The sequence below is a fragment of the Limulus polyphemus genome, unplaced genomic scaffold (genome assembly GCF_000517525.1).
Source record: "Limulus polyphemus unplaced genomic scaffold, Limulus_polyphemus-2.1.2 Scaffold2292, whole genome shotgun sequence".
In the NCBI taxonomy this organism is placed as follows: Eukaryota; Metazoa; Arthropoda; class Merostomata; order Xiphosura; family Limulidae; genus Limulus; species Limulus polyphemus.
Genome location: NW_013667902.1, coordinates 152,777 through 169,601, shown reverse-complemented (window position 1 = coordinate 169,601; position 16,825 = coordinate 152,777). Strand labels below are relative to the sequence as shown.

General features: G+C 31.0%; 1 long non-coding RNA gene across 2 annotated transcripts in view; it reads right to left on the bottom strand.

Moving 5' to 3' along the window:
- Positions 1–16,825, bottom strand: part of LOC111087556 — a 30,107-nt gene that overhangs the window by 8,064 nt on the left and 5,218 nt on the right. For both annotated transcript variants that reach the window (XR_002612234.1, XR_002612233.1), the window contains exons 2-4: positions 11,733–11,786; positions 9,348–9,406; positions 2,161–2,204 (exon numbers count right to left, since the gene is read on the bottom strand). This is a non-coding gene — a long non-coding RNA (uncharacterized LOC111087556). The remainder of the gene's footprint in view (positions 1–2,160; positions 2,205–9,347; positions 9,407–11,732; positions 11,787–16,825) is intronic.

Here is a 16,825-nt window from a genome sequence, read left to right as displayed (position 1 = left end):
TTAAGTTTAGTACAATTGACTTATTTACTAAAGGTACTATGTTAGTAAATTACGTGTCCTACCTCTTAGTTTCGTAGTTATGATAGTATTTATTCAAATTATTCTTATATATCATGAAAATAACTTTTTCTTTAATAACTTTATATCTTCATTGAGAATTGCATTTAAAAATGTTCAAAAACAATACATAATAGCAATACAAGTTTAAAAAGCAATGAGTATAATAAGATTATATACTGAAATACATTCAGGCTATGTTCAAAACATTCATCATGATATTATTTTTTATTACAAAATATCTGCTTGACTTGTTGCATCTTGTGTGTATGTTCTCTGTTTCACACTCCAAAAACCAACAGTAATCTCCCATCATCCTTGATATCACTGTTACACTGTAGAAATATCTTGGTGGAAACATTCACCATGCTCATTTCTCACTGCACGTAGATTATTTGGAAAGAAGTCTACATGGGAGTGCAAGAAATGCATCTTTAGTGATGTCCTAGACTCCACTTTCCCATAGTTCTCAAGCATATCATCAATCACCATAGCATAGTTTTCATCTCTGTGATTTCCTAAGAATTTTTTGACAACCAGTTTGAATAATTTCCCAGACAGCAAGTTCTTTCTCATTGAGTACTGTTTCAAATTCATCATCTATCAGCACTTCCCGCATCTGTGGCCCAACAAAAATAACTCCTTTCATTTTTTCTTCACTGATTTTTGAAAACTTATCAGACAGATATCTGAAACCATTACCATATTTGTTCATTCCTTTTACTAAATTTTTCATGAGTCCCAGTTTAATATGAAGTGGGGGCAAAAGCACAGTTTGAGGATTCATTAAAAACTGATATTTAATATTCTGTTTCCCTGGTATGTAATTCTCTCTCATTCATTCTTTTTGAAATGATTTTTATCATCTTTGCTGTCCCAGAAACACAAAAGGCAACAATGTTTGGTATACCTACTCTGCTTTTACATCACCAAATATGTTCCACATGCAGTGATCATATTTGATGGCCACAAGTATAATCTGCATGCTTTGATAAGTTTCTTTCATGTTCACAGCATGAGCAACAGGAATCGATGGCTTAGTGTTCCCATTGTGCTAAAGTCGATAAAAAGTATTCATTCTTGAGGATTATGTTCAGTACCTAAATCTTCCATTAGTGCATCAACATTTATACACTAAAGTATCTTGCATTCTATAGTGAGAAGCAAAACTTTTATGGTAAATTGAAACTCTTGTTCCTGGAACTAATAAATTCCATTGCTGTAAACAAGAGCCAAGAAATTCCCCATGCTGCTTTGATAGAAACCAGTCACAACTCAGATCATTTAACTCTTCTTATGTGTTCAGATTCAAGCAAATTATGTTTAGGTGCCACAGGAATAGAATTATTACATGAAGAGAATGAGGATGATTCATTGTCTTCTTCACAGGATAACTATTCTGTTTCCCAATTCATTTGTGGATGTGGCACTGGAAGACCATCCACATGAGGTTACTTGTTTCATTGCAGATGCAATATCTGGATATTTAATGCATTATTTATTTTTGACCAAATATCCAGAAACATTGGTCATTCAAAAATAACTGTCAATTAGATGATCTTTGGGCTCATGCCATATCATGAGAACAGCAAATGGTATACTTGCTCTCTTCTTATTCAGCCACTGCGTCAAGCCAGATGTGCAAACTGTACAACACACATGTGGAGCCCAATGTCTTTATTGGTCACCAATTTTATACTCAAAATAGTGGTAATAAGCTTCCTTTACTTTGTGTGTGATGTTTTTCCTTGGCAGAAACTGTTTGGGCGATTTATACTATTTCGGACTTTATTTGAACTGGAGGTAGACAGTATATAAAATGATTTTCTAAAATGTATAAAAGAATTTATGTTTCAGAACTAGAATTTAAAAGATCTTCAAAAATAAAGTTTTGCAAAATCACTTGAGTTTTCACTAGTTGTCCAGTGTAATCTGAGTCATATGCATTCTTGCTAAAGTTATGATTATACAGAATCTTATTATTTGTTTCCATGCTATTCATCTATACAAGTCACTTAAGAAACCAAGAAAAATAATAGTTTGCCTTTTTTAGATGTATTGGTAAAAAGAAATGAACAAGGGAATTTAGAGATATCTATTTACCTGAAATCTTTTTTTCTTCTTATACCACCACACCAGGAATTATACTGAAAGAAAAAAATTTCTGTTTAATATTTATGTTCACAGAATTTTGAAGATATGTGCAAAACAAGAGAACTTAAAAAATGAGTTATTACTCATGATATATAGCAGTTGAAAAAGGATTTAACCTAACTATTGTAGAGAGAGCAGTTAAGAAATTCACTAATGTGGTAATAATGAATCATGGTATTACTTTAAAACCTAATTATGATAAAATTAAAAAGGAATGTTTAGTATTGCCATATGTTCAAGGTTTAACTTCTAGCTTATTTAAAGTGTTTGAAAAACAACATATATTTTACCCAATATTTAAACTGATTAATAAGGTGACACATATTTCAGGTAACACTAAAGATAATATAAAGTTAACAGAAAAAGCTGGAATTTATAAAACTTAATGTGAATGTGGAAGGATTTATACTGGACAAACAAAATGTAATTTAAAATATTGTTTAAGAGAACATAAAAGATGTGTAAGAAATGAAAAGACTGAATACTCAGCCATAGCAGAACATGTACAAAAAACAGCCATACTGGCTCAACCAAAAGGTATTAAGACCAATAAAATCCATGATTCTTTAGAAATAATAAAGTATTAAAAAGCTTATGAATTATTAAATACAAACAAAGATCTGGTGAATATCTTTGTAAGCATGTGGCATGATCTCTCCTAAGAATTATGCAGAAATAGTAAACCTACACACAGGTCACAACCTAGTTAAGAAGGCAGAAATATGACACTTTTGTCTTGCAAGTTCACTACTAATGATGATGTGGAAAAAGTCAAAACATGTAGAGTTAACATTTCAGAGGCCATAGATTGGCATGGATTAAACATATTTTTAATTTTATTGTATCTATTTTAATGTTGTATTTAATATATTTGCCATTTGCATTGATTGTGTGCTATATTCTTTTTCAGCATTACTTTAGAAAATTTTGGAGGTGTATACAATCTAACCCAAGCCTTGATAAATCCCAGGCACCAGGTCGCCATGGTTATTAAAAATTTCATCATAGTGCCTAGCATTTTCTCCCATTTTATGTAGGGCTATGATAAATAGAACTCAAATCTAGAACAGTTCTGGATTCTTAGAAGTCCGGAACTATTTTCACGTTCTTCGAGTCCTAAATCAAACTTTGTTTCTAGGATTTTAATGGCAGATTCAGCACTTTTTCATGTTTTTTTCAGGAGTGAAGCACTGCAGTTGCAAATGACGTTACTAACTAATCGGCATTGTGGTTGTACAACATGTTCTAATTCACACCATTTTGTATTTCTTCTTTCTCTCAATGCAACCAATCAGTGCACATGTTTAGACTCAGACAGGACCAAAGGCAGTTAGTTCAGGCAATACCATCAAGTGGTTGTTGATATCAAGTGATCGTTAGCATGCACTCATTGTGAAAGTAAGTAAATATACACTGGTGCCTCGATTATCCTTGCTGGTCCAGAAAAAGCAAAAAATCTTGGATAACAGAAACAGCAGATAATGGAGGCACCACTCACTAGTTAACCCATTGTTTAATCTAAATAGAGAATTTTAACATATTCAAGTTCCTTGTTTTAAATTATAATCTTTTTACTGTCAGTTAATCAAATTATCATGAAAAATTATAAAAGCTGTCATAATCATAAAAGTCAAGTGTTAATCAGTCACGCTCGATTTCAGGAGGTACGTGTCGAATTCCATTTTTTCTTCTATAATACCTCCCCTTTTGATTGCCCAATCCTGTTTTAGTTGAATTCAATTGCTAAACATAGGTATAAATGGCTCCTAAATTTTGACGCTTTTTTTTGCTATAGATGCTGAAGTGCATTTACACGCTATCAACACCTATGAAAAATAAGTCAAAACTTAGCACAACTCTATGCTTGGAAATTATTACGCAAAAGCTTTTGTTAAAACAGACTGAAGATACCAATTATATGTAGATAACAGGATAATGCGTAACTGGGTGACACCCCAACACAATCTGTGGTTAAGGGATGCCCACTGTGTAGCATAGAACAGCAGATGACAACTGAAGTTGAGTGAAATCTTTAAGAAATCTGAATGTGTATTTTGTATGTTTTTGTGTACTATGTTTTTAATCACTAACCAAATAGTTAACCAATTTGCAAATATTTTGTATTCCTGTCTTAACAGCTAAGAATAAAAGAGACAAGGCTGGGTTTCAACCAGCTGACTTACGATTTGAACGCACACCAGATCCTGCACACGAAAATCTCAGATATCATGCAACACCTGAACTTTTGCAACTAAAATTAATTTCTGAGCGATAATTTCTCCAAAACATGTAAATTGTCTATAATTCTAACGGCACAATATTTTGAGAAAATGTGGGGAGAAGAAAAAACCAGAGATGACTGAGGATTGCAGATAATCAAGGCACTAGTGTAGCCCTCATTTCCCAGTACAAATAGTAGTGAAGTTAGTTTATTATTTCATACAACTATGACATAATGGTCCAAGTATTAGAGCATTCTATAGGCAGAAAATATTTAAAAACTAGTCAAATCTGTCCCATTGAAAATCCATGAAAATTAGTAATATTACCCTCATGAAAAGCAGTAGGATGCATAAAATTTAATCCAGAAAACCAGAGCCTCCTGGGCTGTAGAGGGTGCTATAGCACATGTTCCTTTACAAGACTCAGTCAAATAAACCTTACCCCCCTCTCCCCACTTTTAATTTGCCTCCTACACCTATGAAAAAGCTGTCCTCTCTATTGGTTATGAATAATCCAATAATAATATCCGAGAATTATTGATATTTTGTGAAAGACAAAAATGATATGGAGATGGGTATGTCATGAGGGTTTTAATTTTTTGTTTGTTTTAAGTAGAGTAAGAAGTTTGGAGGTTTTCATATAGTCTGGCTTGTCAAAATTTATAGTATATGCTTCTTATTAGTTTGACATACACAGCATAATATAACGGTAGAAAGAAAATCTAAAATGGGCAACTTGGAGTGTAGAGGCAACAAATGGTATAGAAAAGACTGATATTTTATTTTGAAGATAATTAATAATTTATAAACATTTTGCTTATAAACTACATTTTAATGCTAAGCTTACTGATATACATTGATAATAAAGTTATTTAATTAAATGTTGATTTTAACTCTGAAAAATATCATTAACCAGCCACTAATAAGAGTTGAAACTGAGTAATTCTACAAAAGAAAAAGCAAGCATCTAATTCTCACATTATCCACATGCATGTATGTGCATCAACCTCAATTTAAGATTTATTAATAAACATCCTAAACCTAAATCATCTACATACACCAAGATAAATCAAATCAGCTTAATATAATGCATACAAAAAACTTCTCTTAAAGCATTATCTGATAAATAGGCATCTGTTTTATAAAGAAGAAGATGTTTAAAAGTAGAAAAGTAATGGAAAGTGTTAATTATACCAAACAGGAAATTAAACAAAAAAGAATATTAATAACGTAGAATGTAACCTTGTCTGCTGACAGCAAATATTGATAGACTAGATATTTCAGTAACCTGTAACTGTCATCATTTCAGCACTTGCATAATATAAAAGTAGGTTTTCTACGAGTAATCTGATTATTTCTCACAATAAACAGTCTATCATCAACAACAGTAATGGGCCTTCACCATAATATCCACATGTTCCAACCCACTGAACACATTAATGTTTTGTATAAATGTTAATATTTAGCTTATATTTAAATAAAACTAATTCTTGCTGATACAAAAAAATAAATTCATGTGTAAATGTGTACAGCCTTCAAAAGGATCACTTAAGTAGTAGTTACATGCTTTTATAATACTTTTCCATTTCTGTACAGTTGTATAAAGTTGTTTGTGTACAGCATCATTTACACAAGGAGGGGAACTGTTTTAAGGTGAAGAATATTAATATTAAGACTTCTCTGTAGCAACATCCAAGTTCTCTAGACATTAATAGAACCTCTGTTAGACAAGAGACGTTGTCTAAAAACTAACAGCTTTTACATATCACCACAACTTGCAGACTACTTCATTTCTTTAACAACCAACCTATGTTGGTCAGTTTGACTAAACTGGAAAAACATTCCAAAAAGTCGTTTTAACAAAAATTTAAAAAATTACAATATAGCAGCTATGAAGTAGAAAAACAATAAATGTTTCATTGCTTTTAAATGTTCATAATGTAGATATTGTCGAAGTCCAAGGTCGCTAGGAAATGAAGAAGCCCAAAATGGTCATCGATTCAATGATACAATGGGTGACACTGACAGGGTGAATTAATACCTTATAGTATCATGGAACAAAAAATACCAAAAAATATGTTTTTATCTCCTCAACTAGGACATCTGGAGTTTGTATATAAAAAGTGGAGGCACCAGAAAACATCTTGAATATAGGATAGAACTGGTTAAGAAGATCATAAAAGCATACCACTCTCCAAGACTTTATACAGAAAAACAAGTAAATCCAATTCGATTGACAGAAAACCACTTCCCAAGCATCATACCTTCTATCAAGAAAAAAAAGTTCCTAAAATACAGTCTGCTGCTCAAAATGTGATACAAAAGTGAAAAAGGAGTCTAGATACTATTGCAAAATGTTGAGATGTATACGTTGCTTCAGATTTTCAAGTGTATAGCATAAGAAGATTAGAAGCAGTTCATAAATGGATAACAGACTTTGATAAAATTCTAAAACTTTTGTGTGAAAAAAGTTCCAATCTTACATATGCATATATTCAAAACATCTAAAAGGTTCAAATAATCATTATCTGCAATAAAAACCTGATATTTTTGGGTAAAAACAACAACTGAAACTTAAGAGGTTAAATTTCTTTTTTGTTTTTCAAGGATTTACAGATTGTGTTATAATATGACTTTTTTATTATTATTGATTATCCACAAATTACAGATGGTCAGCAACCCTGCAAGGTACCTTTGCGCAAGTCTCATATTGGCTGATTTAAACATAAGGTTTTGTAATGTTTGACCTTTGACTCCAAAAAGTCAGATCAGAAACCTAAATTGAAAAACGTGGGTGGGGATATTAGACAAATATCAAGAAGGTCAGTCTACAAACAAACATATGCAATTCTAAGTATGTTGGAAAGACACAGTAGAAGTAATGTCTCCAATTTCTACAGGGAGAGCCATAAAAAATAGCGAAGTATGGGTTTCAATGTGACAAGTCCATCAACTGTGTTCAACAACATCTGAATTCAGTGATTTGTCTCTTGTCTATGATGTGCATTATAAATGAAAGAGCAAAGAAATAGATCTGTCAACCGTGTCTGATATTGCTGGTATTACATATTCCACGATATCACTTTTTACTAAAATTTCTTAAGTCCCTGTTTTTTTTAAAAAGCCAAATGCCAAAGAGGCCATTTGAAAATAATACTTCAGAAGATACTACAAGTGAGTGATGAAATATTTTAAGAACAAGAATAAGCTGTTACAAAGAAAATATTTCATTATTCTCACCTGTCTCCTAATTAATTAAGTTCTAGAACACTACATCATTTGATGACAACTGTTAGAGCTGGACAATTTAATCAATATAATTACCTATGAACCCTCTCTGCAAAGACATCCTTTACTGTGTATGTCATCAGGTTTTTAGTGACTTACATTCAAAATTTAATTAAACTACTTTTTGTTTGTGTTATACCAATTAGTATAGCATAAAATCATAGCTAATAATCTATATCTTAATAGTGTATAAGTTTTAATTTCTTAATTTGATAAGTCAATATTAAATAAATCATGAATTTTCCCCTAGTGTGAAAAATGACAGATTTTCTCTAGGTTTCACCACTCCAATAAGTATAAAACTTAACATAAGTTACTCACGATCAAATCCATAAAGCATAATTTTTACAGCCTTCAATTTTGTTTGGTTACAGAGCCATCAAATAGAAAATCAGAACCTTCTTGTCACACCCACCTGTCACATCCTCTCTTTCATCTTACTCTATAATCCAACAATAGTTATTTTGAAATTAGTGCACAGTTGTCATCTGGTAGATGTAACTGCCTGTAGTATTGTTGGCTGTTTTATCCATGATAGCACTTACTTTTTCTTAGCTAAATATGTTATAGTTAGAGAGACAGTTAAATTGTATTTAGGTCTTACTTTTGTATCTTAGTTAATTATGTTTGTAATTAAGCACAACGCTACACAATGAGCTATCTGTGCTCTGCCCACCACGGGTATCAAAATCCGGATTCGAGTGTTGTAAGTCAGCAGACATACCGCTGTGCCACTGGAAGGCAGTTAATTTTGTATTATTTATGTTTTAAATGCAAAATTGAAATGTTTAAACTTTTTTTTTAAATATACATCATATCTTCTGTCAGTTCTTAAGGCTTAAAATCTTACACAAGGGTAAGATAATTTTGCCGAAGGCTAGAGCACTTCTGCTGAAGCTCCTGCAATTATGCCTCGAGGGCACTATTGACTTGTGTCGAGTATTAAAGGTATAGAACAGGAAAGGAAAATAAAACATTAAAAGTTAACTATATGTGAAAAGTAAAAGACTTGAAATTACAGATATAACCAAAAGAAGATTCTACAAAAAATTAAAAGTATGTACATTTTTTTATTTTATTAAACATTTCATTGCACTGTATGTTTATTAGAAAATATGTACAGTTAGCAATACGGTAGTTAAGCACAAAGCTACATAATGGATTATCTACACTTCAATTTTGTTCATCTTTAGCTATTCAGGCTTTGATTCATTTCCAATTGCCACGAAGCTTCTTCACCCTGCTTTAAAGGCAAAACTACTAAGACTATCTGCTATTGTCATTAATTTTGAACTACTGATTAAAGGGAAAGCAAATATTTGGTGGCACCCGCACCACCATTTATTCTTCTTCTTGGACTGCTGACTAGAGAGAAGGCAACTGGCTGGAAGCACCTACCTCCATTTTGTTTTTTCTTGGTTATAAAAACATGGTATAATTTGATACAAAAAGTTTGTTCACAAAAGTTCTATTAATGGGGACTCTAGATGTTCTTATCAAAAAAACTTGCAAAGACATTTACATCTGAATCTGAAAAATATGAAATCATTACCCTAATAAAATTAGGTCTCAACAACTCCTATTTCCAGTTTAACAATGAACATTTCAACAGAATCAAAGACTCACCTAAAGAAATCCTCTATGATCTTTTCTTTGCAACATTTACATGGATGATTTCAAAAACACTGTTAAACAAAGTAGAACAAAAATCATATTTCTACATAAATTATGTGAATGACACTTTCGCCATTAAATTCAAAGATGATTGTTGATTAAGAAACTTTTAGGACAAAATAAACTACATTATATTGATTCTTCTAAATAGTTCACTTATGAAGTCAAAAGTGACAATAAAATAGCTTTTCTAGATGTTTTAATCAAGAAATTCTGATGACACGATACAAACAAAAGTTCATTGAAAACCATTTTGTCTATCCTCACAGAAAAGATTAAACCATGCTTACACCCCAAAAATTAGCATTTACAGAACATTAATTTGACATATGATGAATACCTGCTCAGACTAAAAAAAAAGGAATCAAGAAAAAAATTAACTACTTAAAAAAAATGTTGCTGTATCATGAGGATTTGACACCAACACAATCAAGAGATTGTCCTTCAAAAATGTTTTATAAACAATATAGATAAAACAAACTTGAACCTACAAATATTTACCTTATTATTTGAAGATCGTAAATAAAATAGGTACATTATTGAAAAAAACCAAATCAAGTCAGTTTTCAAGCCTATTGGAAAACTCTCAAGTAAATTAAATAAAGGAAAAAGACATCATCAATACTTTCCAAAAAATATATTCGATCTGATGTTCATTCAACAAAGTTTAGATAGGTCAAACTAAACAGTCTCCGAGTGTAAGAATAAAAGAACATGAAGATCACTGTCACAATTTAGAAATAGAAAATCAGCCATCATCACCAACATGTATCAAAACGATCAAAGAATCAGATTCATAAAAACAAAACTCATCATAAAAACAAAACATAGAAATGGAAAATCAGCCATCATCACCAACATGTATCAAAATGTTCAGAGAATCAGATTCATAAAAACAAAACTCATCATAAAACCAACACATAGAAATGGAAAATCAGCCATCATCACCAACATGTATCAAAATGATCAAAGAATCAGATTCATAAAAACAAAACTCATCATAGAACCAAAACATTGTCCAAAAAAAAAGTTAGCAATTAAAGTAAAAAAAAAGCAGACAGACTCATATACAACAATATAGGCCTTCAACTGAATCTATTATGGAAAACATTTATATCCTTCAACACAACAAAATATGATGCAAGCCATGATGAAATAACAGTTGTTGCAGTTCTCACATGATATACCCTATAAAATTATGTGCATGGTGTGTCTAAGCTAGTAATTTTTGTAACTTGCTTTTTAATTAAACTGTTTAATATTCAATTTGTGCTTCAAAAAGCTGTTAATCTTAATATCATCAACGTTAAATTATTATTTCAAAAAAAAGACAAAATAAGCTGAACCAGCAGTTAAAATATAGTGCAATGTAGTTGCAAACATGTAGTGTGTCTATTTTGAGACTGATAATGGTCTGAGAATAGTCTTTAAAATTGTGTACTTAAATAATGTTTGACTGCTTATATGTTTTAATTAGAAAACCAGGTGTTTCTCATACATCATTACTAAACAGTAAAGTTTATTATACTCGTAGAGTAGGCTTAGCTCACTCTTTACTGAACAGTGTCTCAGATTTAAAAAAATTATATTATTATCATACTAATTTATAAGTGTTTACCAAGTCTAATTTTTGTCTCAAGTAGATTTCCTCAATTTTTCTTCTTTCACTCCTCTTTCATTTAATTCCTGCAAAGCAATTGTTTTGCCAATAGCAACCTGGTCTGCCATTTTTTATTTTCTGATAAAGTTATGGCTATTGTAAAACTGATGCTGCAGAATTTGCAATACACGATACACTTAAATTTGTCAAAGTAGTCTATAATACCTGTTAAAAAAACACACCAATCTCATGGAAAATTCTTACTCCTTTCAACACACACACACAATTGATAAATTGTAGCAATTAAAATACCATTATTACTTCAAATTCCATAATTCATTAGTTTATTCTAGGATTTATCACAATACACAATTACAAACACAACTGTTTAGTTCAAGGTTGCAAGCAAAGAAATAACTCTACAAATCCAAACTCTCTTTCAGTAATTTCTAATTTTAAAATATCACTAAAAGCATTGAAGTATGTTCTTTTTTTTATTTTGCTACTTTTATCTGTATGAACTATATTTTCATTGGTGACTAAGTTTACACACTCTTTCCCAATTTGCTTTGAATAGGTGATTACTAATTTGAAATCTATATTAAGCAGTGAAAGATGCTTGATTTACTACATTAAGTACAATTATACACATACATACAAGACAAGCTGTTAAACCAAGTGGATTAGAAGTTGTAACTAAGCTGTCACCACTGTTTATATATACATTAAACTCTTACCTGGTGAACCAGTTATGCCTTGTATTTCCAGGTATTAACTGAGGACCATGTTTCCTTGGAGAGAAGAAATTGAACATATTTACGCTCATGTTTTAATTACACTTTAGTGATATTTCTATATCACAGAAACTCTAAGATACATTAAGCAGCCAAAATTGCATTTTCCTTTGAAATCAAACAGTAATTCCAAAAGTCATCATCTTACAGCTCAATCTTTCAACTTTTCTTTACAAATAAATCTATACATACAAGAAATTGATCAAATAAAATCAATGGGAACTAGCAAATAGCATGATTTTCCAAGTTTGAAAAACTAGCTGTATATGTTACACAAATTCTCACTAGATTTTATGTATTAATTAAAATGTACAAATCTGAATAATGCCATTGTATTACTATTGGGAAATCCTGAGTGAAAGTAAAGAAGAATGTATAATATGTCAACCGCATTGTACATGTTATGCATACTGCTGATAAGGTCTTTTGCTACAACCAGGGCTCTTAAAGGTTGACTGGGACACTATAGAAAAAAGTAGTGGCCCAGACACTATTTATATTAACAAATTGCTTGAACAACTGCTGAGGTGTGATTTAGATTAAGTTAGTGAAATATAATTTTTGTTAATTCTATCTATGTCAAACACATCACAATGAGGATACTTTTTAACACTATTTTATTTTATATTTAAACAGTATTGGATAATATATCTAACCAATATTTATTATTGGAGTAAATATGTTGAAAGTGCATACACAGAGTTATTTTCCCAAACTTAGAACTAGTATAGTACATACACTCATACTTTTTCAGATCTGTTTATAAACATCATGATCAACTATTACAAATCCAGAAAATAAGTTGTTTTTGCAAAAATAATTAATTATTCTAATCAAACTCCTTGAACTTAAGGATATTTTTTTCTGCAAAAAAGTTATTAAAATTCACTAAAAAATAGTAACCCTTTCTAAGTGGAAAACTTTTACTAAATTATTTCATTTTGGACACTCATAAGTTAGCTCTCTACCCTATCACCCCTTACTACTTCAAGTTAAAGTTTGGTAATATAGTCAGTAAGTGTCGTATGAGCCAAAAGGGAACCTTTGTTGTTGATCAAGAAATGCTAATCCATTGCAGCTTTTTTATCTTTTTGCTCTAACTTTGTGATCATTCTTATTAGCTGAAATGTGGCCATTTGGCACTACTTTTAATGAATCAACGATTCAGTTGATGGCCAGGTGAAGGAAAATGTGGTAGGGAACAATAAGGGGACTCTCATGGAGTATTTAACATGCAAATGGAAGCACCTTTGTTGTGGAGTATGCTTCAAATGCAGCCATTATGGTTGTTCATGTGATAGATTATCCCCTACAGTAAAAATATCACAAAATCATGGTGGGAAGCAGCCAACGAATCCTCCAATACTTCAGAAATGGGCACAAGAAGTAAATCAAATTCCAGCTACTTTGTATAGGAATTTACTCTTGGTTGGGCAATAAATCCACCACACAGTAAAATATATGGCCAAAAGTATGTAGACTGGTGCAAGGACAATGTTGTTGAAATGTTCAAGAAAGGTCTCAAGAACCAGCGGAATAAAATGGGACCTGGAAGAATGCTTGAAGAACTGCAGTCTACATATTCTAATCGATTCAACATGGAGATTCATCAATGTATCACAGCTCTGACAGCAAAGTATGAAAAACATGGTACCCTTGACATTACTTCTTCTAGGGGAATACAGCAACCTTACAGAGACACTTTGGTGTCAATTGTGTTTGAATCAAACTGCACTATTACACCTAAAAATGCAGTCTGTGTGCTTAAAGACGACATTTGGAATGACGATTTCCCAAGAGATGATCAACTGAAGTCATTAGTTTTTTGAGCGTGGTCACAGCAAAAGAAGACGAGTCAAACAGCTACCATCCCATAGTAACTGTATTACCATGCCTATGTGCTTTACTATGCACGTCCACTTGGAAACAAAGTGGCATAACTTGTGAAATATTCATTCAATTTTTGTATATATATATATATAATAAAAAAAGACCCCCCTGGGCTCATATGACACATGTTAAAACAGACATTTAGCAAAATGCTTGTTAATATGGATTTGTAAAAACACAAGGTTTGTTGAAGTCTGTATGATTTACATTACCTTATAAATAACATACTTTTGTATGTTATATTTTAGAAAATTTTAACAGAAAAAGTATTACATTATTGGAAAAAAAGTTTTTGTTTTAAAGAAATTTAAGTACAGTCATCAAACAAGGAAAAAATATATATATGTTCCATAGATTCTGAACTTTGGTATCACAAGTGATATTAAGGCTGAAAATTCCAATTCAGAAGAAAAGACATTCTGGAAAATGCAATGCAAGTTTTATAACTATGTTTCATGATGAATATCAATGATTTAAAATACAATTTATAATATAATTATTATGTTTTCATGCAATTTAACATCTAGTCTACAAGTCAGGATTGACGTATTTAGTAGGTTGATTCTTAAATAAACCCCTCCAGTACTTTTTTTTAAAATCCTGAATAAAGATTTGAGCTATTTAAGATATATGAAATCTAAATTGCCCACCAACATAAATGAATTTGCACTAGCTCTTGGGTCATGAGGAAGTAAAACTCATTCTCTTATAGAAGATACCAATCAGAAAAACTAATTTTGATTTGCTTATTATTGCTGCAACATTCATCAGTTTAATTAAAACTTTGATTTTACAGCAGGATCCCCAGAATACTGGTTTTAATTGATTTGTTGATGTCTAAGCAGTAATTCTGAGAGTTCCATAACAACCTAAACCAACACCATTAGTTATTTTTTCCTGAAACTTTGTTGTTCTTAGGAGATACATGATTGTATACTTCATAAAATACACAAATCAGGTGATACTATACAACTTAATGTAATTTATTTGCTTTGTTGTTATTTAGCTTCAGTATATTTTATGTTCACAGACAGTTGCACAGTTTTTACAACCTATGAATTTTAATTATTTAGAGGGATAGTTTTACAGCTTCCAAAAATACATGTATTTTTAAGCCACAATTTTATGTACCTTCATACTTTATTTTAGTTTTCTATACATGAATATAGGAAGTGTTATCCAGAATAAAAATATTTAATAAAATTTTACTGCTACCACTAATTTAAAAAATTTTTTAATTTGCTATATTATCATTTTGTGCTAAAATACTAAACATAAAAACGAAATTGTCTTAATAGTCTTTATTTACATCACACTCGTAGTGTGTAATTTTTTAATGAACCAATGGTACACATCACCACTGAAGCCATTAAGTTTGCTTTTCCTATTTGTGGAGTAAAATCACCATGTTAAGTCAGCACCCATAACACAACTACCCACACCTGTGTTATCACTAGAAATAAATCAGTAACTACATATTCTCAATTATTATTTCAATTGATTAATGAGTTGTCATGAAATCTATATGCTGCAATTCAACCATTTTTTCTAAATTTATATCCACAATTTAACATTTTCCAAATTGAACCAAATTAATTACATTTATAACAAATGATCTCTAGATACTTTCTTTACTAATTTAAATACAGAAGAAAGCATCTGTAAATATTGTAATAGCATCTTTTTAATAGCATAAAATGAACATTTCTCATACTTGAACAACATTTTTATGTGACCTGTAATTTCTTAGATGGGCTATTGTCAAGCTCTAGCTACTTGTTGGTCTTATATGTGACCAAGCAATGCAACTAAACTACTACTACTCCTAGATTTTCAAAATTTTACTAGTCTCTAAATTTTTTCGTCTCCAACTGACCTATAAATTATGATTTTTTTAGCATTCAGCACACATTTTGATACCATTTGTTAGCTCAGCAATGACATGACATCAAGACTTTTCTAAAGAACCACAGGCTCATTGTATTTGGTTAGTTCTTTCTGTAGACTATATCATTGTTGTTACTTCTAACATTTTAACATTTTTTTGGACATAAATTACTTTCAAACTGCTTCACTTCATATTAGTAAGTATAATTTGTCTATCTCCATCCACTTCAAACAGTGGCAAGTGCCTTTTGTACTTGAGCACAATATTAGTCATATAGTGTGGTTAGAATGTTTATCTACTTTTATTATTTTTAATGTAATTTTATGTTTATTACCTTATTATAATAATTATTTTGCATTGTTCATAGTATATATGGATTTAAGACTAACCTAAGCCTCTTAGGCTACCAAAATCACACATATTATTGGATTCATTTTAACAAAGAGGGTTTCCAATGGAAGAAACACTGCATTCTTATCACTAGTAATACAGTTTGTACATTTAATTAGCTATACTTCTTAATAGTTATACACATTTAGTTCTAATCCACACAAGTAACTTGCTTCGACAGAAGTTATATTAACAATCAATTACAGAATCCATGTTTGCCATACATTTCAGAATTAGGATAAGAAGAATTGCTTGGTTTGTAAGAAGAATACATAAAGTAGATCATGAATAAGTAGTAGTTTTGAAAAAAGGATGTGAAGATGGTTAAAAACTGAAGAAAAAATTAAGTGGAGTCACATCTCCTAAATAAAATAAATTTTTAATTGGGTGAATTTTCTAACAAATTCTCTTGGTTAAGCCTATTTGTCCAAATAGGTTCAAACCCCTCTTATGTATATAAATATAACAGTACTATCTGTTGTATGTTCCCTGTAACTACTTCGCAGCATGTGGATGGATCTTCACTAAAATTGGTGTAGAGGTTCATTAAGTCCATGCAGGGATACATACAAAATTTCAGTTTTGCATTTTCCTGTATTTATACGCAGTTTTGCATTTTTTACCACTAATTCTCCTCCTGTGGATGGATCTTCACAAAATTTGGTATATGGAGGTTCATTGTGTCCATGGGGAAATACATACTAATTTTCTGTTTTGCAGTTTTTATGAGCAATTTTGCATATTTTACCACTACTTCACCCCCTGTTGATGGAACTTCAACAAATTTGACATGAAGGTTTGTTGGTTCTATGTGGAGATACATGCAAATTTGTATTTTCACATTTTGTGTTTTGCCATTTTTATGGGC